At 41.9% G+C, this 23,069-nt stretch overlaps 1 protein-coding gene and 1 pseudogene across 1 annotated transcript in view; both read right to left on the reverse strand.

The window, feature by feature from the left end:
- The window catches only part of LOC125362983 (Fanconi anemia group M protein homolog), a 33,445-nt gene extending 32,177 nt beyond the window's left edge, over nt 1–1,268 (reverse strand). Inside the window, exon 1 of the mRNA XM_048361984.1 lies at nt 1,155–1,268. The gene's annotated coding sequence lies outside the window, so the exon portion shown is untranslated. The remainder of the gene's footprint in view (nt 1–1,154) is intronic.
- LOC125362984 lies at nt 903–22,168 on the reverse strand (annotated as a pseudogene).
- Between the last annotated feature and the right edge of the window lie 901 nt (nt 22,169–23,069).

The following is a 23,069-nucleotide window of genomic DNA, read 5'->3' on the forward strand; positions in this document are numbered from 1 at the left end:
GAAAGAAAATGACAATCATGTTAAAAAAAAAAAAAACAGTGTCCCCACAAAATTTCAAAGTAGCTGCCACTGGAAAGAAATCTACACTAGTTTTACAAAGGTCCCACCCCTCCCCTCCCCTTCTTTCCTTCCTCCCTTCCTTGGAGTTACTGGCACCTGAAATAAAGGCCTCAAGTTCTCCCTCTTTCACTCAGGTTGGTGCTCTACCACTTAAGCCACACCTCCACTCTGGCTTTTTGCTGGTTGATGGAGGATAAGCAGCTCATGGACTTTTCTTCCTGGGATGGCCTTGAACCACAATCATCAGATATCAGTCTCCTGAGTAGCTAGGATTTCAGGTGAGGGCCACCAGCTGAGATTTGAACTTCTTGAAAGGCTGAAATGATAATTAAATATCAAAAATTTAAAAAGTTACCTTAAAAGTATGGCCCAAATGCTAGAAAGCTTGGCTAGCAAATGGAAGGCATGAACAGAAATTCCAATATCACACACACACACAAAAACAACACGAATGCAGCTGGGAATATGGCCTAGTGTAAAGTGCTTGCCTCGTATACATCAAGCCCTGGGTACGATTCCTCAGCACCACATATATAGAAAAAGCTGGAAGTGGTGCTGTGGCTCAAGTGGTAGAGTGCTATCCTTGAGCAAAAAGAAGCCAGGGACAGTGCTCAGGCCCTGAGTTCAAGGCCCACGACTGGCAAAAAAAAACAAAACGGAGCAAAATAGAAAGAAAGAAAAAGGAAAAAAATATGTATGGAAGTACTGGAGGAAAACTAGTCTATCCTCCTTATTGTTTAGAGAATTAGATTGCTGGCAGCTTTGTAAAAGGTTACCTGGGCTCATAGATCTATCTGATTACTCCTTTTTCTTCTACATGGTTAGCTTTCTTAACCATGTGGCTAACATGCAATCATCAAATTCCGTAGGTCGTTCAGAGAGCCAGCCCACTTTTGAGAAAGAAGAACATATTCATGTCTCAATAGAAGAAGTGGCAAAGAAATCACTCATCATCTTTAATCCATCCCCAAACTCATAACTTCAAAGACCTCTTCAATATATGGATTCTATAATATATGGATTCTGTATGTTCTCTTTTCTAGATTCTGCCAGTGAATTTATGCAAACCTAGAACTAGGAGAAAAAAGGCTTACCTGGATGTATGTCTTTTGGATGGCTGCCAGTTCTTCCCCAAGGGGCACAACAAGCTTCACAACTCGTCTTTCATGAGACTATGGCAAAATATCTGCAGAATCTTCAGAACAAAGCTCAATCTGCCCAATTAGTAGGTTAGTAATAACCTGCTGCACAGCCTACACGAAATCCATAAAATATGAGAATAAATTATTTTTTTATTTTATATATTTTGGCCAGTCCTGGGCCTTGGACTCAGGGCCTGAGCACTGTCCCTGACTTCCTTTTGCTCAAGGCTAGCACTCTGCCACTTGAGCCACAGCGCCACTTCTGGCCATTTTCTGTATATGTGGTGCTGGGGAATCGAACCCAGGGCTTCATGTATACTAGGCAAGCTCTCTTGACACTAGGCCATATCCTCAGCCCCAGAATAAATTATTTAACATGTTGATTTTTTAACTATATACAGAAATGAAATAGTAAGAGTCTCAGGCCAGCATAGGCCCAGATAGCAAGAGTCTGTCTCAAAAGCAAACAAAAATAACCCTCCTACACCCTCCCCCCAAAAAAAACCCACAGGAAGAGGGAAACTGGAAGAAAAATGACGGAGGGGGTAAAAATGTTCCACAAGAAATGTACTGATTACCTAACTTATGTAACTGTAACCCTGCCATACATCATTTTTTAATTTAAAATTTTTAAATTAAAAAAAATTACACATTCCACATACCGTATGAGAACAGGAGAAAAATAATTTTGAAACATTTTTTTCTACCTGTAACATTTCTCTAATAAGAACATTAGAGCATTTCTAACAAATTTCGTAAACGTATTTTTGGCACTTTTCAAATGTAATCTTACAGAGATAGACAAACATATTTTAGAGGAGGGCTGTAAATCCTTGAGGGGGGGGCTGGAATTTTTCCCAAGTGGAAAGAGTACACACCTGGCATTCTAACAACCCTGGTTCCAGCATCAAGAAATAAAATATCTGCATTTTGAATATTCTCCAGTATAGGGAACAAGAGCTCTTTAAAAAATGCTTGATTCTATACCTAGGCCAAGGAAAATAATAAATAAGCATAAATTATCTTGTGATGTCAGAAAAATTTTAAATGTTTTAAAGGGAAATAGAGACGCGTATGTATCTAAAGGACATAGAAATTGTGTTGAAGAAGGTCTGCAATGGCCAACGCTAACCCAGTCTGAGCAACAAAACTGAATATGGACTGTAGCCCATAGAAAACAATCAATATATATTAGTTCATAAAGATATAAAGAAGTGAATTCACAAATAACAGCTCTTTGTTACAAAAGAATGTCAGTTAAGCATAGAAGCTGAACTCATGGGATACCCCAATCATCTGAAAACCTAGTACAGTACTTGAAAGGCAGAGACTGGAGACCTTGAGTTCCAGGCTAGTCTAGAACTCACTAAGCAATCTGTTGAAAGGAAGCAAAGGAAAGAAGGAGGGTAAGAGGAAGGGTGAGTAAGAGAAAAGGGATGGAGGAGGGGTAGTAATAGTGATTTTTTTTTTTTTTTGGCCAGTCCTGTGACTTGGACTCAGGGTCTGAGCACTGTCCCTGGCTTCTTTTTGCTCAAGGCTAGCACTCTGCCACTTGAGCCACAGCGTCACATCTGGCCATTTTCTGTATATGTGGTGCTGGGGAATCGAACCCAGGGACTCATGTATATGAGGCAGGCACTCTTGCCATTAGGCCATATCCCCAGCCCAGCAATAGTGATTTTAAAGAAAACAGAAAAGTAGGGCTGGGGATATAGCCTAGTGGCAAGAGTGCCTGCCTCGGATACACGAGGCCCTAGGTTCGATTCCCCAGCACCACATATACAGAAAACGGCCAGAAGTGGCGCTGTGGCTCAAGTGGCAGAGTGCTAGCCTTGAGCGGGAAGAAGCCAGGGACAGTGCTCAGGCCCTGAGTCCAAGGCCCAGGACTGGCCAAAAAAAAAAAAAAAAAAAAAAAAAGAAAACACAAAAGACGTCATCTTAGATTAGGAGCCCCAGAAGTAAGTCACCGTGTAGCCCTGACAGGATGTGCTGAGCATAGCTATGTACAGCGTCCCTTCTGGTCTGCAAAATACCAGACAAACCAAACTGAGTGACATTCTACAAAATGCTGTTCCAAAACATGCAGCTCATGAGAGACAAGACTAAGGAATTGTTGCAGATTGGAAGGGAATAAGGAGATAAGACCAGTAAGTTAAGTTCAAGATTTTAGATTGCGCAATGGGGAAAAAGAGGCATTGATGGGCAAGCAGAATTCAAATTATAGTTGGTATATTAGCTACTAGCATTCTTACTATGGTTGTATTAATGTCAGCATTAGCAGAAATTAAGTGAAAGACAAAGATTTAAACTTTTACAAATTTTTCCATAAGTCTAAAATTATTTCCAAGTTAAACTAAAAAGAACTATACATAGCAATTACTAAAAAGTAGTCATAGCCCGGCCCTGCTGGCTCAGACCTGTAATCCTAGCTACTCAGGAAGATGAGATCTGAGGATCATAGTTTGAAGCCAGCGTTGGCTTCGTGAGACCTTTATCTCCAATAAACTACTCAGAAAAAGCCAGAAGTGGTGTGACGGCTCAAGTGATTGAACTAGTCTTGAGACAAAGAAACTCAGGGACAGAACCCAGGCCCAGAGCTCAACTCCCAGGACCAGCAAAACATAAAATAATAAAAATAAAAAGCAGGGGCTGCAAATGGGGCTTAGTGGTAGAGTGCTTCCTTGCCTAGCATGCATGAAGCCCTGGGTTCGATTCCTCAGCACCACATAAAGAGAAAAAGCCAGGAGTGGTGCTGTGGCTCAAGAGGTAGAGTGCTACTAGCACTGAGCAAAAACAAACCAGGGGCAGTGCTCAGGCCCTGAGTTCAAGCCCTCGTACTGGCAAAAAATAAAATAAATTAAAAAATAGCCCTAGTACATTAATTGGTATTTTTAAATAAATAGCTTTAAGGGAGAGAGCAAGGGAAGGAGTAAGTTTGTCCAAAAAGAAATGTACTCTTTACCTGATTTATGGAACTGTAACCCCTTTGTCCATCACCAGTATATTAACAAAAAATTAGAAAAAAATAGCAGCAACAACAAAATAACACTGAAGCCATAAAACTACTGATCCAAAGAGTAGCTAAGTTCAGCAGGTAAGTGGGATGTTGAGGTTGGAAGATCTCTTAGAGCACAGAAGTTCAAGAAGTGTAAGACCCGACTGGGCAACATGGCCAAGCCCCACATCAACAAACAAATAGCAAATCAAATAAAAACAGGAAAAAAAAAAAGCCTCCTGCAGGACTGGGATGTAGCTCAGTGGCAAAGCGCTTGCATAGCAAGTGCAACCAACATCCTGGATTCCATCCCCAGTACCAAAAAAGAAAAGAAGAAAAACAATACTGCTTAACTATATATATATATATATATATATATATATATATATATATGTATGTATTAAAAAAAATAAAGGCAGATGCAAGTGGCTCACACCTGTAATCCTAGCTACTCAGGAGGCTGAGATCTGAGGATGTAAACTTCAAAGCCAACCCGTGCAGTTGCCCATGAGACTCTTACCTCCAGTTAACCACTAGAAAACCATTAGTGGGGACTGGGAATATGGCCTAGTGGCAAGAGTGCTTACCTCACACACATGAAGCCCAGGGTTCGATTCCTCAGCACCACATCTACAGAAACGGCCAGAAGTGGTGCTGTGGCTCAAGTCGGAGAGGACAAACCTTGAGAGCAAGAGTTCAGGGACAGCGTCCAGACCCAGAGTTCAAGCTCCACAACTGACAAAAAAACAAAATGCAAAAAAAAACCTACTTCACCCACAAAAGAAAATTAAGGCAGGTTGTGGAAAGGCTGTAGTCTTAAAGTCAAACTAGGTAAATACTAGAATAGAAAATCGACCTGGCCCATACAAAAATTCTTATTTGCTGAAATGTGTTTTGTTTTTGTTTTTCCAGTCCTAGGTCTTGAACTCAGGGCCGGGGCACTGTCCCTGAGATTTCTTTGCTCAGGGCCAGTCACCCTGTACCAGATGAACACAGCACCACTTCATCTTTTTCTGCTGATGTGTACTGAGAAATCAAAGCCAGGGCTTTGTGCATGCTAGGCAAGCATTCTACCTCTACGCCACATTCCAAGCCCTGAAATGCTAATAAATGGAAAGACATTTTACTTACCTTTACATGACTACCTGGTGTGGCACTAAGTGCCAAAATTCTAAAGTGATGCGTATGTTTAAACAGTTCCTTAAAACCTGAAAGAAAAAGAAAACAATATTGATTTCACCTGTCCAATGCAAGCATAGCAGTGCTTTGATTAAACAAGCTGCTCTATCTAGTCTGTTAATAATTTTTAATTGGTACATTTGGCGATCTAGTAAGCAGAACTACCACTGAGCATTATATATGGAGAAAAATGATCTGGCTCCCTGAGACTCATACTGAATCTTAACATTCCAAACATATTGTTGGGCTGGGGACATGGCCTACTGGCAAGAGTGCTTGCCTCGTATACATGAAGCCCTGGGTTCGATTCCCCAGCACCACATATATAGAAAATGGCCAGAAGTGGCGCTGTGGCTCAAGTGGCAGAGTGCTAGCCTTGAGCAAAAAGAAGCCAGGGGGACAGTGCTCAGGCCCTGAGTCCAAGCTCCCAGACTGGCAAAGAAACTAAAAAAAAACCGAGAAAACCAAACATAAGGGGTGGACACGTGGCTTAGCAGTAGAGCGCTTGCCAAGCATGCATGAAACCTGAGTTCAATTCTTCAGTACTACATAAACAGAAAAGGCTGGAAGTGGTGCTACAGTGCTCGCCTTGAGAAAAAGCCTAGGGACACTGCCCAGGCCCTCAGTTCAGCCTCAGGACTGGAGAAACTAAACAAAAAAGCAAACTTAAACATATACCTTCCTCACCACCCAGCCATATCATTCCTGAGTATCTACGTAGAACATCACAAACCAGGATACTATAAAGACACTTGCACATCCATGTTCATTGCTGTATTATTTACAGTAGCGAAGTTGTGGAAATACCCCAGATGCCCTACCAAAAAAATGTGGTACCGGTACAGAATGGAAACTTGCACAGCCATTAGAAAGAATCATATTAGGTCATTTGCAGTGAAATGGATGGATCTAGAACAAATCATGTCAAGTGAGGTAAGCATAGTGCAGAGAGACCAACAACAAAGTTTTTCTCTAAAATATACCAGCTGGGAATACGGCCTAGTGGCAAGAGTGCTTGCCTCGTATACATGAAGCCCTGGGTTTGATTGCCCAGCACCACATATATAGAAAATTGCCAGAAGTGGTGCTGTAGCACAAGTGGCAGAGTGTTAGCCTTGAGCAAAAAGAAGCAGGGACAGTGCTCAGGCCAAGTCCAAGGCCCAGGACTGGCAAAAAAAAAAACCCCAAAAAATAACAAAGACCTATTTGCTAACTAACATATAGCAGAACATGATAAACTGCACGGGACTGTAGGCATTCACACACAGTCAGATCAAAGGAGGACACTCTGAAGGGAAAAACACAAAGGCACAATGCACACGTGCCTCTGATCATATAAAATAATATTTACATAAATGAACTCCAGGAAATGGGAAAAAGATTTTCTTTTCTTCTTGTACTATTTGTTCATTTAGAAAAATAAAACCAAGTCATATTATAGGTTCCAGCAAATAATGCAATGGAAAAATAAAATACTGTAAGTTTAAAGAACTTTTTTCAAACATATTAATTTTTGCCACGTTAAAGTAATTAATATATTTAATAAAGTTTGTTTTGAAATGCAGTTTTGGGCTAACACAGCATAGATAATAAAATTGAAGCATCGTTGACATCTAAACCTGGATAGTATCTAAACATGGGCCTCACAAGCTAGGGCTCACACCTGTAATCCACGCAACTCAGGATCTGAGCATCACAGTTCAAAACCAGCCTGGACAGCAAAAATTAAACTCTTTTTTTTTTTTTGCCAGTCCTGGGGCTTTAACTGAGGGCCTGAGCACTGTCCCTGGCTTCTTTTTGCTCAAGGCTAGCACTCTGCCACTTGAGCCCCAGCGCCACTTCTGGCTTTTGTCTGTGTATGTGGTGCTGAGGAATCGACCCCAGGGCTTCATGCATGCTAGGCAAGCACTTTACCACTAAGCCACATTTCCAGCCCCAAGATTAAACTCTTATTTCCAATGAACTACTCAGAGAAAGCCAGAAGTCTTGCTGTGGCTCAAAAAGTAGAATGCTAGCTAGCCAAACAAAACAAGCTTATAGACAGTGTCCAGGCAAGTTCTAGCTCCAGGATTGGCAGAAGGAAAAAGAAGAAGGGCTAGGAATGTAGCTTAGTGGTAGAGTGCTTGCCTAGTATGCATCAAGCTCTGAGTTTCATTCCTCAGCACTACATAAACAGAAGAAACCACAAGTGGTGCTGGGGCCTCAGTGGTAGAGTGCTAGCGTTTAGCAAAAGAAGCTTAGGGACCATGCCCAGGCCTCGAGTTCAAGCCCCTGAACTGGCAACAAAGAAAAGAAGAAAATTATTATTCTCTTTTTGAAATGTTGATCTATTTCATTTCATCACTCCTCAACCTACAAACATTATAATCTAAGACCATGAAAGGAGTGCAGTGGTATTTTTCATTGCTGCATCTTCCACCTCTAGAACAAATAATAGCACATAGGTCCCAAGTAAATGTTTGCAGATGGTTGAATAAATTGAAATGTCTTTAATTTCATTCATTAATTCTTCCAACCAGTATTAAATATCCATCACACATCAAATGTACCTCTTAAATACCGGGAATCTTATGACTAAGACAAATGACGCTGGCTGCTCTCATAGTTTACAATCCAAGGAAGGAAACCAAAGGATCAAGAAATGGATAGAGATGGAGATTGAAGCTCCTAGCAAGTGCAGGGTCCTATGTCTGATCCCTGATTCTAGGACAAAAAAAAAAGACTAAAAGATGGTAATAGATAAGTTTTGTTTCTTGGTTTTGTTGTGGAAAGTGTTGTTTTTTTTTGTTGTTGTTGTTTTTTGTTGTTTTTTTTTCAAATTTTTATTATCAAACTGATGTACAGAGAGGTTACAGTTTCATACGTTAGGCATTGGATACATTTCTTGTACTGTTTGTTACCTTGTCCCTCATGCCCCCCTCCCTCCCGTGGAAAATGTTTTTATTTTTATTTTTTGTAGCCCAAATTAGCCTCAAACTTGTAATCCTCCTGCCTCATCCTCCCGAGTTCTAAGATTACAGGCATAGCCACATAGCCAGTTGAAAATAGGTAATTTTGATAAATACAATGTTATTAATACAATTAAGAATCTAGAACTTCATTGTATGTATGTATGTATGTGTGTGTATATATATGTATACACACACACACACATATATATATCACATTTTCTTGAGTGGGTCAGGGGAATGTGGTATATGTACACCATGGAATTTTATGCTTCCAACAGAAAGAAGGACATTGCCCCATTTGTAAGGAAACAGACTTGAAGCAAGCCAGACCTGAAGAAATATAGGCTATATGGTTTCCCTCATTTGTAATCGATAGAATGTATCTATAAATCTACAAATAAACTTAATGGATAGTAAAGGACAAAAATATTACACTTGGACATGATAGATTAAACAGGACTCTAAACATTCACACAGTGAGAACAAAGGAGGATATTCTTAGGAGAGGATCATAGGGCTCAAGCGCTGTGTGCATATGAACACAAAAAATGATGCTTGTCGGGGCTGGGGATATAGCCTAGTGGCAAGAGTGCCTGCCTCGGATACACGAGGCCCTAGGTTCGATTCCCCAGCACCACATACACAGAAAGCGGCCAGAAGCGGCGCTGTGGCTCAAGTGGCAGAGTGCTATCCTTGAGCGGGAAGAAGCCAGGGACAGTGCTCAGGCCCTGAGTCCAAGGCCCAGGACTGGCCAAAAAAAAAAAATGATGCTTGTCCAAATGAACTCCAAGAAATGGAAATAACAAGTTTTTTCATCATATTGTTTGTGGGTTTTTTCCCCCCTCTTTTCTTCTAGTTTTTCCTTTAGTCGCCGTTTTTTATTTCTGTATCCTTTGTCATGTATACAAGTTTATCTCATTTGGGGCGGGGAAGGGAAGCTTAGGAACAATAGGACCAATTGTGCACTAATTCAGCAGTGATACTTGACAGTCACTACATTGGAAATGAACTATACAACTTGGGGGGGAGCTGTTCAGGATGGGAGGAACTGGGAGAAAATGAGGGAGGGTGTGACACTGTTCAAAAAGAAATGCACTGTCTTAAGTAACTGTAACTCCTCTGTACATCACCTTAGAATAAAAAAAAGAATCTAAAAGAGAGTAAAGTTACGTAGCTTTGAGGCTACGTATGTTAACATGAACGATGAGTTGAGTCTATGATGTTATGTTCTGACGGAGCAAGCATTCCAGAAAGAAAATAGTAAACCCACAGGAATAATCTTAATGGTAAATGAAGGAAGAAAGAGACCTCTACATGAACAGCTGCTAGAGTGACAAATAATTGTTTATTTTAGTACATTTCTTACCTCTCTCTTCCAGCTTTCCTGAATACATTGTCTTACAAAAAAAGCACTCTAAACATATTAACAAAGTGAAATTCTAACTGCACATGACTAACAAATGAGGCAAATATTGGAGTTAAGAATGTAGTTCAGTGCTTAGGGGATTGATCTATTATGAAAGACCCTGCCACCAAAGGAGTGGGGGCAGGAGGGAGGTCTGGAGGAAAGAAAGAAGAAAAAAAGAGAGAATGACCAGAATATTCTATATCTTCAATAAATAATACTTAGGAAAAAATAATGCTAAGATTTTTTTTATTTAATTTCATTCTCAAGGTGATGTACAGAGGGGCTACAGTTACATATGTAAGGCAGAGAGGAAATTTCTTGTAAACTAGTTACCTCCTCCATTTTGTTCCACCTCCGTTCCTCCCTAGTGCTGCCCTCCCCCCAAGTTATACAGTTTCTTTATATTATCTTTTTCTTTTCTTTCTTTTTCTCTTTTTCTTTTTCTTTTTTCCTTTGGCCAGTCCTGTGGCCTGAACTGAGGGCCGGGGCACTGTCCCTGGCTTCTTTTCGCTCACGGCTAACATTGTACCACTTGAGCCACAGTGCCACTTTCAGCTTTTTCTGTTTATGTGGTGCTGAGGAATCAAACTCAGAGCCTGAAGCATGCTAGGCAAGCACTCTACTATTAAGCCAAATTGCCAGCCCCAACATAATGTCTTGTTAAGTATCACTGTTGTATTGGTTTGTCCTTTGCCCTTTGTAATGGAGATTTAACAACAAAAAGAAACCACAGGGCTGGGAATATGGCCTAGTGGTAAAGTGCTAGCCTCATATACATGAAGCCCTGGGTTTGATTCCTCAGCAACACATGTATATACAAAAAGCCAGAAGTGGCACTGTGGCTCAAGTGGCAGAGTGCTAGCCTTGAGCAAAAAGGAAGCCAGGGACAGTGCTCAGGTTTTGAGTTCAAGGCCCAGGAATGGCAAAAATAAATAAACTAATTAATTAATTAAAGAAAGAAAATGACAATCATGTTAAAAAAAAAAAAAGAAACAGTGTCCCCACAAAATTTCAAAGTAGCTGCCACTGGAAAGAAATCTACACTAGTTTTACAAAGGTCCCTCCCCTCCCCTTCTTTCCTTCCTCCCTTCCTTGGAGTTACTGGCACCTGAAATAAAGGCCTCAAGTTCTCCCTCTTTCACTCAGGTTGGTGCTCTACCACTTAAGCCACACCTCCACTCTGGCTTTTTGCTGGTTGATGGAGGATAAGCAGCTCATGGACTTTTCTTCCTGGGATGGCCTTGAACCACAATCATCAGATATCAGTCTCCTGAGTAGCTAGGATTTCAGGTGAGGGCCACCAGCTGAGATTTGAACTTCTTGAAAGGCTGAAATGATAATTAAATATCAAAAATTTAAAAAGTTACCTTAAAAGTATGACCCAAATGCTAGAAAGCTTGGCTAGCAAATGGAAGGCATGAACAGAAATTCCAATATCACACACACACAAAAAAAACAACACGAATGCAGCTGGGAATATGGCCTAGTGTAAAGTGCTTGCCTCGTATACATGAAGCCCTGGGTACGATTCCTCAGCACCACATATATAGAAAAAGCTGGAAGTGGTGCTGTGGCTCAAGTGGTAGAGTGCTATCCTTGAGCAAAAAGAAGGCAGGGACAGTGCTCAGGCCCTGAGTTCAAGGCCCACGACTGGCAAAAAAAAAACCAAAACGAAGCAAAATAGAAAGAAAGAAAAAGGAAAAAAATATGTATGGAAGTACTGGAGGAAAACTAGTCTATCCTCCTTATTGTTTAGAGAATTAGATTGCTGGCAGCTTTGTAAAAGGTTACCTGGGCTCATAGATCTATCTGATTACTCCTTTTTCTTCTACATGGTTAGCTTTCTTAATCATGTGGCTAACATGCAATCATCAAAATCCGTAGGTCATTCAGAGAGCCTGCCCACTTTTGAGAAAGAAGAACATATTCATGTCTCAATAGAAGAAGTGGCAAAGAAATCACTCATCATCTTTAATCCATCCCCAAACTCATAACTTCAAAGACCTCTTCAATATATGGATTCTATAATATATGGATTCTGTATGTTCTCTTTTCTAGATTCTGCCAGTGAATTTATGCAAACCTAGAACTAGGAGAAAAAAGGCTTACCTGGATGTATGTCTTTTGGATGGCTGCCAGTTCTTCCCCAAGGGGCACAACAAGCTTCACAACTCGTCTTTCATGAGACTATGGCAAAATATCTGCAGAATCTTCAGAACAAAGCTCAATCTGCCCAATTAATAGGTTAGTAATAACCTGCTGCACAGCCTACACAAAATCCATAAAATATGAGAATAAATTATTTTTTTATTTTATATATTTTGGCCAGTCCTGGGCCTTGGACTCAGTGCCTGAGCACTGTCCCTGACTTCCTTTTGCTCAAGGCTAGCACTCTCCCACTTGAGCCACAGCGCCACTTCTGGCCATTTTCTGTATATGTGGTGCTGGGGAATCAAACCCAGGGCTTCATGTATACTAGGCAAGCTCTCTTGACACTAGGCCATATCCTTAGCCCCAGAATAAATTATTTAACATGTTGATTTTTTAACTATATACAGAAATGAAATAGTAAGAGTCTCAGGCCAGCATAGGCCCAGATAGCAAGAGTCTGTCTCAAAAGCAAACCAAAATAACCCTCCTACCCCCTCACCCCAAAAAAAACCCACAGGAAGAGGGAAACTGGAAGAAAAATGAAGGAGGGGGTAAAAATGTTCCACAAGAAATGTACTGATTACCTAACTTATGTAACTGTAACCCTGCCATACATCATTTTTTAATTTAAAATTTTTAAATTAAAAAAAATTACACATTCCACATACCGTATGAGAACAGGAGAAAAATAATTTTGAAACATTTTTTTCTACCTGTAACATTTCTCTAATAAGAACATTAGAGCATTTCTAACAAATTTCATAAACGTATTTTTGGCACTTTTCAAATGTAATCTTACAGAGATAGACAAACATATTTTAGAGGAGGGCTGTAAATCCTTGAGGGGGGGGCTGGAATTTTTCCCAAGTGGAAAGGGTACACACTTGGCATTCTAACAACCCTGGTTCCAGCACCAAGAAATAAAATATCTGCATTTTGAATATTCTCCAATATAGGGAACAAGAGCTCTTTAAAAAATGGTTGATTCTATGCCTAGGCCAAGGTAAATAATAAATAAGCATAAATTATCTTGTGATGTCAGAAAAATTTTAAATGTTTTAAAGGGAAATAGAGACGCGTATGTATCTAAAGGACATAGAAATTGTGTTGAAGAAGCTCTGCAATGGCCAACGCTAACCCAGTCTGAGCAACAAAACTGAATATGGACTGTAGCCCATAGAAAACAATCAATATATATTAGTTCATAAAGATATAAAGAAGTGAATTCACAAATAACAGCTCTTTGTTACAAAAGAATGTCAGTTAAGCATAGAAGCTGAACTCATGGGATACCCCAATCATCTGAAAACCTAGTACAGTACTTGAAAGGCAGAGACTGGTGACCTTGAGTTCCAGGCTAGTCTAGAACTCACTAAGCAATCTGTTGAAAGGAAGCAAAGGAAAGAAGGAGGGTAAGAGGAAGGGTGAGTAAGAGAAAAGGGATGGAGGAGGGGTAGTAATAGTGATTTTTTTTTTTTTTTTTTGGCCAGTCCTGTGACTTGGACTCAGGGTCTGAGCACTGTCCCTGGCTTCTTTTTGCTCAAGGCTAGCACTCTGCCACTTGAGCCACAGTGCCACTTCTGGCCATTTTCTGTATATGTGGTGCTGGGGAATCGAACCCAGGGACTCATGTATATGAGGCAGGCACTCTTGCCATTAGGCCATATCCCCAGCCCAGCAATAGTGATTTTAAAGAAAACACAAAAGTAATCGTTGACAGCTGGATCACAATTAGATGCTAAAATAGAGCACGAATATAGTGCAAACTATCTCCCCCACTAGGTACTTATTCATTATAGAGGGAGAAACCCAAAAGATGTCATCTTAGATTAGGAGCACCAGAAGTAAGTCACCGTGTAGCCCTGACAGGATGTGCTGAGCATAGCTATGTACAGCGTCCCTTCTGGTCTGCAAAATGCCAGACAAACCAAACTGAGTGACATTCTACAAAATGCTGTTCCAAAACATGCAGCTCATGAGAGACAAGACTAAGGAATTGTCACAGATTGGAAGGGAATAAGGAGATAAGACCAGTAAGTTAAGTTCAAGATTTTAGATTGCGCAATGGGGAAAAAGAGGCATTGATAGGCAAGCAGAATTCAAATTATAGTTGGTATATTAGCTACTAGCATTCTTACTATGGTTGTATTAATGTCAGCATTAGCAGAAATTAAGTGAAAGACAAAGATTTAAACTTTTACAAATTTTTCCATAAGTCTAAAATTATTTCCAAGTTAAACTAAAAAGAACTATACATAGCAATTACTACAAAGTAGTCATAGCCCGGCCCTGCTGGCTCAGACCTGTAATCCTAGCTACTCAGGAAGATGAGATCTGAGGATCATAGTTTGAAGCCAGCGTTGGCTTCGTGAGACCTTTATCTCCAATAAACTACTCAGAAAAAGCCAGAGGTGGTGTGACGGCTCAAGTGATTGAACTAGTCTTGAGACAAAGAAACTCAGGGACAGAACCCAGGCCCAGAGCTCAACTCCCAGGACCAGCAAAACATAAAATAATAAAAATAAAAAGCAGGGGCTGCAAATGGGGCTTAGTGGTAGAGTGCTTCCTTGCCTAGCATGCATGAAGCCCTGGGTTCGATTCCTCAGCACCACATAAAGAGAAAAAGCCAGGAGTGGTGCTGTGGCTCAAGAGGTAGAGTGCTACTAGCACTGAGCAAAAACAAACCAGGGGCAGTGCTCAGGCCCTGAGTTCAAGCCCTCGTACTGGCAAAAAATAAAATAAAATAAAAATTAGCCAAAGTACATTAATTGGTATTTTTTAATAAATAGCTTTAGGGGAGAGAGCAAGGAAAAGAGTAACTTTGTCCAAAAAGAAATGTACTCTTTACCTGATTTATGGAACTGTAACCCCTTTATACATCACCATTATATTAACAATTAAAAAATCATGGGCTGGGGATATAGCCTAGTGGCAAGAGTGCCTGCCTCGGATACACGAGGCCCTAGGTTCGATTCCCCAGCACCACATATACAGAAAACGGCCAGAAGCGGCGCTGTGGCTCAAGTGGCAGAGTGCTAGCCTTGAGCGGGAAGAAGCCAGGGACAGTGCTCAGGCCCTGAGTCCAAGGCCCAGGACTGGCCAAAAAAAAAAAAAAAAAAAAAAAAAGAAAACACAAAAGACGTCATCTTAGATTAGGAGCCCCAGAAGTAAGTCACCGTGTAGCCCTGACAGGATGTGCTGAGCATAGCTATGTACAGCGTCCCTTCTGGTCTGCAAAATACCAGACAAACCAAACTGAGTGACATTCTACAAAATGCTGTTCCAAAACATGCAGCTCATGAGAGACAAGACTAAGGAATTGTTGCAGATTGGAAGGGAATAAGGAGATAAGACCAGTAAGTTAAGTTCAAGATTTTAGATTGCGCAATGGGGAAAAAGAGGCATTGATGGGCAAGCAGAATTCAAATTATAGTTGGTATATTAGCTACTAGCATTCTTACTATGGTTGTATTAATGTCAGCATTAGCAGAAATTAAGTGAAAGACAAAGATTTAAACTTTTACAAATTTTTCCATAAGTCTAAAATTATTTCCAAGTTAAACTAAAAAGAACTATACATAGCAATTACTAAAAAGTAGTCATAGCCCGGCCCTGCTGGCTCAGACCTGTAATCCTAGCTACTCAGGAAGATGAGATCTGAGGATCATAGTTTGAAGCCAGCGTTGGCTTCGTGAGACCTTTATCTCCAATAAACTACTCAGAAAAAGCCAGAAGTGGTGTGACGGCTCAAGTGATTGAACTAGTCTTGAGACAAAGAAACTCAGGGACAGAACCCAGGCCCAGAGCTCAACTCCCAGGACCAGCAAAACATAAAATAATAAAAATAAAAAGCAGGGGCTGCAAATGGGGCTTAGTGGTAGAGTGCTTCCTTGCCTAGCATGCATGAAGCCCTGGGTTCGATTCCTCAGCACCACATAAAGAGAAAAAGCCAGGAGTGGTGCTGTGGCTCAAGAGGTAGAGTGCTACTAGCACTGAGCAAAAACAAACCAGGGGCAGTGCTCAGGCCCTGAGTTCAAGCCCTCGTACTGGCAAAAAATAAAATAAATTAAAAAATAGCCCTAGTACATTAATTGGTATTTTTAAATAAATAGCTTTAAGGGAGAGAGCAAGGGAAGGAGTAAGTTTGTCCAAAAAGAAATGTACTCTTTACCTGATTTATGGAACTGTAACCCCTTTGTCCATCACCAGTATATTAACAAAAAATTAGAAAAAAATAGCAGCAACAACAAAATAACACTGAAGCCATAAAACTACTGATCCAAAGAGTAGCTAAGTTCAGCAGGTAAGTGGGATGTTGAGGTTGGAAGATCTCTTAGAGCACAGAAGTTCAAGAAGTGTAAGACCCGACTGGGCAACATGGCCAAGCCCCACATCAACAAACAAATAGCAAATCAAATAAAAACAGGAAAAAAAAAAAGCCTCCTGCAGGACTGGGATGTAGCTCAGTGGCAAAGCGCTTGCATAGCAAGTGCAACCAACATCCTGGATTCCATCCCCAGTACCAAAAAAGAAAAGAAGAAAAACAATACTGCTTAACTATATATATATATATATATATATATATATATATATATATGTATGTATTAAAAAAAATAAAGGCAGATGCAAGTGGCTCACACCTGTAATCCTAGCTACTCAGGAGGCTGAGATCTGAGGATGTAAACTTCAAAGCCAACCCGTGCAGTTGCCCATGAGACTCTTACCTCCAGTTAACCACTAGAAAACCATTAGTGGGGACTGGGAATATGGCCTAGTGGCAAGAGTGCTTACCTCACACACATGAAGCCCAGGGTTCGATTCCTCAGCACCACATCTACAGAAACGGCCAGAAGTGGTGCTGTGGCTCAAGTCGGAGAGGACAAACCTTGAGAGCAAGAGTTCAGGGACAGCGTCCAGACCCAGAGTTCAAGCTCCACAACTGACAAAAAAACAAAATGCAAAAAAAAACCTACTTCACCCACAAAAGAAAATTAAGGCAGGTTGTGGAAAGGCTGTAGTCTTAAAGTCAAACTAGGTAAATACTAGAATAGAAAATCGACCTGGCCCATACAAAAATTCTTATTTGCTGAAATGTGTTTTGTTTTTGTTTTTCCAGTCCTAGGTCTTGAACTCAGGGCCGGGGCACTGTCCCTGAGATTTCTTTGCTCAGGGCCAGTCACCCTGTACCAGATGAACACAGCACCACTTCATCTTTTTCTGCTGATGTGTACTGAGAAATCAAAGCCAGGGCTTTGTGCATGCTAGGCAAGCATTCTACCTCTACGCCACATTCCAAGCCCTGAAATGCTAATAAATGGAAAGACATTTTACTTACCTTTACATGACTACCTGGTGTGGCACTAAGTGCCAAAATTCTAAAGTGATGCGTATGTTTAAACAGTTCCTTAAAACCTGAAAGAAAAAGAAAACAATATTGATTTCACCTGTCCAATGCAAGCATAGCAGTGGCTTGATTAAACAAGCTGCTCTATCTAGTCTGTTAATATTTCTTAACTGGTACATTGGGGATCTAGTAAGCAAAACTACCACAGAGCATAATTTATGTAGAGAAATGATCTGGGCTCCCTGAGACTCATACTGAATCTTAACATTCAAAAAATACTGTTTATCATATTTTTAACATGAGACAGATTGTGCATGAAGACATAACATTATACACAACAGAGACTGAAGCAGAATTATTTCAGTTGAGAACTAACAGAAGTCTGAGGGATGAATCTCACTCACTGAGTGCTTGCTGGGCATGGCCAAGGCCCTGAGGTGTAATCTCCAGGACCACAAAAACAAAACCTAAAAACAAGACAAATTTATTTCTCATTGCCAATTCTACTTGATCTAAGTACTAAAACTGATGGCCTTGGACATGAAAAAAGGACTTTAAATAAGGGTCATAGATGCAACCAAAGGAACTGAATGTGACCATTTATTGGATTGGTGCTTTCATAAATCATTTTGTTCTTTTTTTATGCCAGTCCTAGGACTTGAACTCAATGCCTAAGCACTGTCTCTGAGCTTCTTTTCCTCAAAGCTTGCACTCTGTCACTTGAGGCACAGTGCTACTTCCAGCTTTTTCCATTTATGTGGTACTGAGGGATCTAACCCAGGGCTTCATGCATGCCAGGCAAGCACTCTAGCACTAAGCCACATTCCCAGCCATAAATCATATTCTTATGGTAGACAGAATTCAGTGTTGTTTCAGATTATAAGGCAGTTCTGACTCCTCTAAATGATATAGCAATGTTTATAATAATAAGATTATTTCATGTGGATGTATCATTATACCTACCAAGACTGTTTCTCATAAACAGGAAGCCACGCCGGGTGCGGTGGCTCACACCTGTAAGCCTAGCTATTCCTGAGGCTGAGATCTGAGGATCGTGGTTCATAGCCACCCCAAGCAAAGTCCCCATGAGGCTCCTATCCCCAATAAACTACTCAGAAGAAGATGAAAGTGGTGCTGTGGATCAAGTGGTAGAGTGCAGAAGACTTGCAGTTTAATAAAGGTCATTGAATGTGACTATGAATTAAATAGAAGATAAATCTACAAAATGGATTCCAAATAGAATAAAAAGTTTAAAGTAGCATTCTCACAGGGAAATCTGAACATACATGTGTTCAATTTAGAACCATGAACAAATAGAAAAATAGGTCCATTACAAGGATATAGTTAAAAAGATCAACTATAAGAAAGATGCCAATTTTCCCTAACACAAAGACACAAGTCAATCATACTTAAGTCTCCAAGGAAGCCAAATTATGCATCCATAAACTGGTAGTGAAATTCATTTAAAACCAAAGGCAAATCCTTTCCATTCTCCCCAAAACCTACTGTGCCTCCAGAACTCACACATTTTCACAAGTGAGTGTTCCAAAACAGAAACCTGGGAGTCATGCTACTCTTCCAATCTCGCATTCACTATCACGCTCCCTTTCCACTCTAATCTCTTAAACCTTAAGTATCATCCTAATCACACTGTTTCTTTTACTTCCTTCCCTTCCTCTCCTAGCAGTACTGGACATTCAACTCAAGGCCTGTTTCCAGGCCTTGCATTTGCAAGGCTTACTTCTTGAGCCACAACCCCAGCCTCCAGCTAAATACTTCTTTTTTGTTGTTGGTTGTGGGGCTGGACCTCAGGGCCTGGGGGCTGTGCCAGAGCTTTTTCCACTTAAGGCTGGCATTCTACCACTTTGAGCCACAGTACCACTGCCAGTTTTCTGGTGGTTAACTGGAGATAAGAGCCTCAAGGACCTTCCTGCCTGGGCTGCCTTCAAACCGTGATCCTGAGATCTCAGACCCCTGAGTAGCTAGGATTACAGGTGTTAGTCACTGGTGCTGGCTCCAGCTAAATATTTCTAATGAGTCTTTGCAGGTCATATTCCCTATAGCCTACACCGTCCATTCAAACTACTAAGAATAAAATGCATGCTTCATGTTCTGTTCCTTAAGTAGGACAGGTAGGGCCAGTGTCCTTATCATAACAGATAAATAGAAATCATTTCTATTTAGTGGCGAGAAGTAAATGACCTCTATAAGTACATCCCATTGCTCCCACACCTGTACTTGGTATCTACATAGAAAGGAAAGGCAGTATTAGGCAGGTACATATTTCGTCCTTATGATATTGACATTTAAAATTACCTGGCCTGGCTGCCATGGAATAGTCCTATATGTCTACTTACAGTCCTTGAATTATTATCTTAGCTTCCAAACTCTACCAATATCCTACTTTACCTCACTGTGCCATCCATGACCGGCACCTGACATCTGTTAAGTTTTTTTGAAAAAGGAAAAGGAAAGAAAAAAAGGAGAAAGGGATAGGGAGAGGGAGGGAGAGCAGAGACACTGATTAACGTAACCAAGACAGGGGCTGGGAATATGGCCTAGTGGTAGAGTGCTTGCCTTGTATGCATGAAGCCCTGGGTTTAATTACTCAGCAGCACATATACAGAAAAAGCCAGAAGTAGCACTGTGGTTCAAGTGGCAGAGCGCAAGCCTTGAGCAAAAAGAAGCCAGGGATGATGCTCAGGCCCTGAGTTCAAGGCCCAGGACTGGCAAAACTTGGCCAGTCCTGGGCCTTGGACTCAGGGCCTGAGCACTGTCCCTGGCTTCTTCCCGCTCAAGGCTAGCACTCTGCCACGTGAGCCACAGCGCCGCTTCTGGCCGTTTACTGTATATGTGGTGCTGGGGAATCGAACCTAGGGCCTCGTGTATCCGAGGCAGGCACTCTTGCCACTAGGCTATATCCCCAGCCCGAAACAAAATTTTTTAAAAAGTGAGCAAGACTAAGTATTTCCTATGATCACCTATTCCGGGATAATAAACAACCATCAAAAACTTCCATCACTAATAATGATCCCCTGCAAAATACATCTTAACAATATACACTACAGAATACACCACACAAAATTCTTACCTGGCAATAAGCATAGTTTCCAAGAGCCTTATGAGCTTCATCAACAACTACACACTTGACATCAGCAGCAGGACAAGCTCCTCTAGTAAGGTCATTTACCATGACCTGAGGTGTAAGAAACAGAACTCTCTTGCTGGACCACATTTCCTTCCTGATGACAGCTAGAGTAGAACCTACAAATTAAAGTGACAGTCTACCTCTAAACTTCACACTGAAGCTGGAGGTGTGGCTCAAGTGGTAGAATGAATCTGAATCTGCAATTCAGCCAATAAATAAACTTCATATTGTTTATCTACAAAGTCATATAATCTGGACAACTTTATGAATGGCTTGGTACACTGGTTAAGTGAAGAACAATTTTCACAATGCACTGGAGTGATATTTTCATTATTTTTTGTTACTGATTGATTAGTGGACCTGATGTTGGAACTGAAGGCTTTATGCACTTGCTAAGGCAGAGGCTCTCCTGATTTTGAAGACATGGGACTCACTTTGCCCAGGGAAAGCCTGAATAACTATCTTCCTATTGATGTTCCCATTAAGTTCGGATGCCAGTTGGGAAACCCCAGGCCCAGCCTCTTCTAGTTAGAGACTTGTCAACTTTTTTTTGTTTGTTGGTTTGTTTTTTGGCCTGGAACCTTCATCCTCCCCATTGCAGCCTCGAGGTAGCTGGGAGCACAGGCAGGGGCTACTCATGCCAGGCCTATTAGGCCACACATTAAAGCGCTGATGTTGCCCAAATGTCAAAGCTGCCTCTAACCAAAGGCCACAAGTAGGTTATATTTACAGAATTCCTGCAGAAGTGCATAAGAATTGAAGAGAAGCAAAAACGTACAACGGAGAATACCACAATTATCTAGAGATTATACACTCTTCACTGCTTCCAAACATTGACAAGCTATACAAAGGTAATCTCTGAAAGCTAAATAAAGTAATCAGTACTAGACTTGCTACAAAACCTGCCATGGGAGAAAATGGGATATGTGTATGTTTGCATGCGAACTACTGTACATGGTGCAGGAGTTCCAGTAGTTCTATTTCCACCAGAATATGTCCACATCCCCTTGGGAATCCGGCTCTTCATCCATTCCTACTAACATACCTGTCAGTTCGGCCATGTGGGGTTGCGGAATACCCATCACCTGGTAGCAAGCCTCCATCTGTTGTGTCACCAAAGGCTTGGTGGGCGCCATGAAAACCACCTTGCCAGAAGGGAACCAACGGTAGAAATTGTACATGACCACTGCGGCAATGAAGGTCTTCCCCAGCCCGGTAGGCAGGCAGACGAGCGGGTTACACAACAGGGCGGTCCGGGAGCTGCGCAGCTGGTAGTCTCGGACCGGACAATTGGTAGGAGAAATCCACAGGGCGCCCGAGGAGGTGCAGAAGCCGCCATTCTCTCCCCTCAGCCGCTGCTCGGCCTCGAACGCCGCCACCAGCAACACCTCGTCATCGGACTCGGGCTGGGCCTCCTCGACCGCGGCGGACGACCGACGGCGCCTGGGAGCTGCGGACGCCGGGGTCCCGAGGCCGCTCCCTCGGGAGGCTGCAACCCGGGGCCCGGAGGATCGGGAAAGGCTGGAACCCCACGTCTGGAAAAGCGTTCGCTGCCGTCCGCTCAGCGCGCAGAGGACGACCAGACGCTCCGCTCAGCCTCCCGCAGCCACGGCAGCGGAACCGCCACAGCTGCGGCCCCGGTAGGCTTCATTCGCACCAAAGTGTGCAAGCAGAAGGCGAGGGCGCGGCGGGCTCGGCTCCCATCCGAAATTGCCTCCAGCCAGCCTCGGGCTGCGATTGGGGATCCGGTCGTTTCCCGGAAGTCTTTGCGCGAGCTCCCGCAGGCGCATGCGCGCTGTGAGAGTGTGTGCCGCGTTACTCTAAACCTCGTCCGGTTCCCATTCGCTGTTTCTTTAGCCTAAAAAAAGTCCCAATCTAGATTTGAGTTCCGCTTGCAAGCCTTGGGAGCCTCGACGACACTGCTACGGTGTTAATCACTTACAATGATTGAATAAATAACTAGGTAAAAAGCCGTGAGACCCGGGGGACGATATTTGTGGAGGAAGTCGTGGTTACTGAGCATTTAAACCTGAAGATGAAGTGAGAAACAAATACGTGTGAATATTTGTAAATTCCTACATTTTTCTCTTTCAAGGGAAAAACATACCACGTCTTTTTTGCTGTTAGGAGTGGTAACCTATTAGATCTGTGTGTGTGTGTGTGTGTGTGTGTGTGTCTGCGTCTCTGTGTATGCCGTTATGGGGGCTTGAACTCTGGGCCTGGGTGCTGTCGCTGGGCTTTTTTGCTCAAGGAGAGCACTGTACCGCTTGAGCCTCACCTCCACTTCCGGCTTTTTTGCTGGTTAGTTGGGGACTTTCCTACCCAGGCTGTCATGGCATCATGATCCGCAGATCCCAGCCTTGTGAGTAGATAGGATGACAGGCATGAGCCACTATGCTCAGCTTTTAATGGTTTTTTAAGTTGTTTACTCCCAAAGGAATGCAAATCCAAACAACTCTGAAATTCCATCTCACCATAGTTAGATTGGCGAACACTGTGAATTTGAACAACAAATATTGGCAGGACTGTGAGGGGGGAGCGTGGGAAACCCAATTGCACTGTTGGTAAGAATGTAAACTCTCAACAGAAGTCTGGAGGTTCCTATGGAAAACAAAACATAAGTGTTAGGTTTTAAAGTAGGTAGCCGGTAAGGAGCCCGCCACCTGGTACTCAGGCACTTTATTACTGAAC

This window comes from Perognathus longimembris, chromosome 14 (genome assembly GCF_023159225.1).
Source record: "Perognathus longimembris pacificus isolate PPM17 chromosome 14, ASM2315922v1, whole genome shotgun sequence".
In the NCBI taxonomy this organism is placed as follows: Eukaryota; Metazoa; Chordata; class Mammalia; order Rodentia; family Heteromyidae; genus Perognathus; species Perognathus longimembris.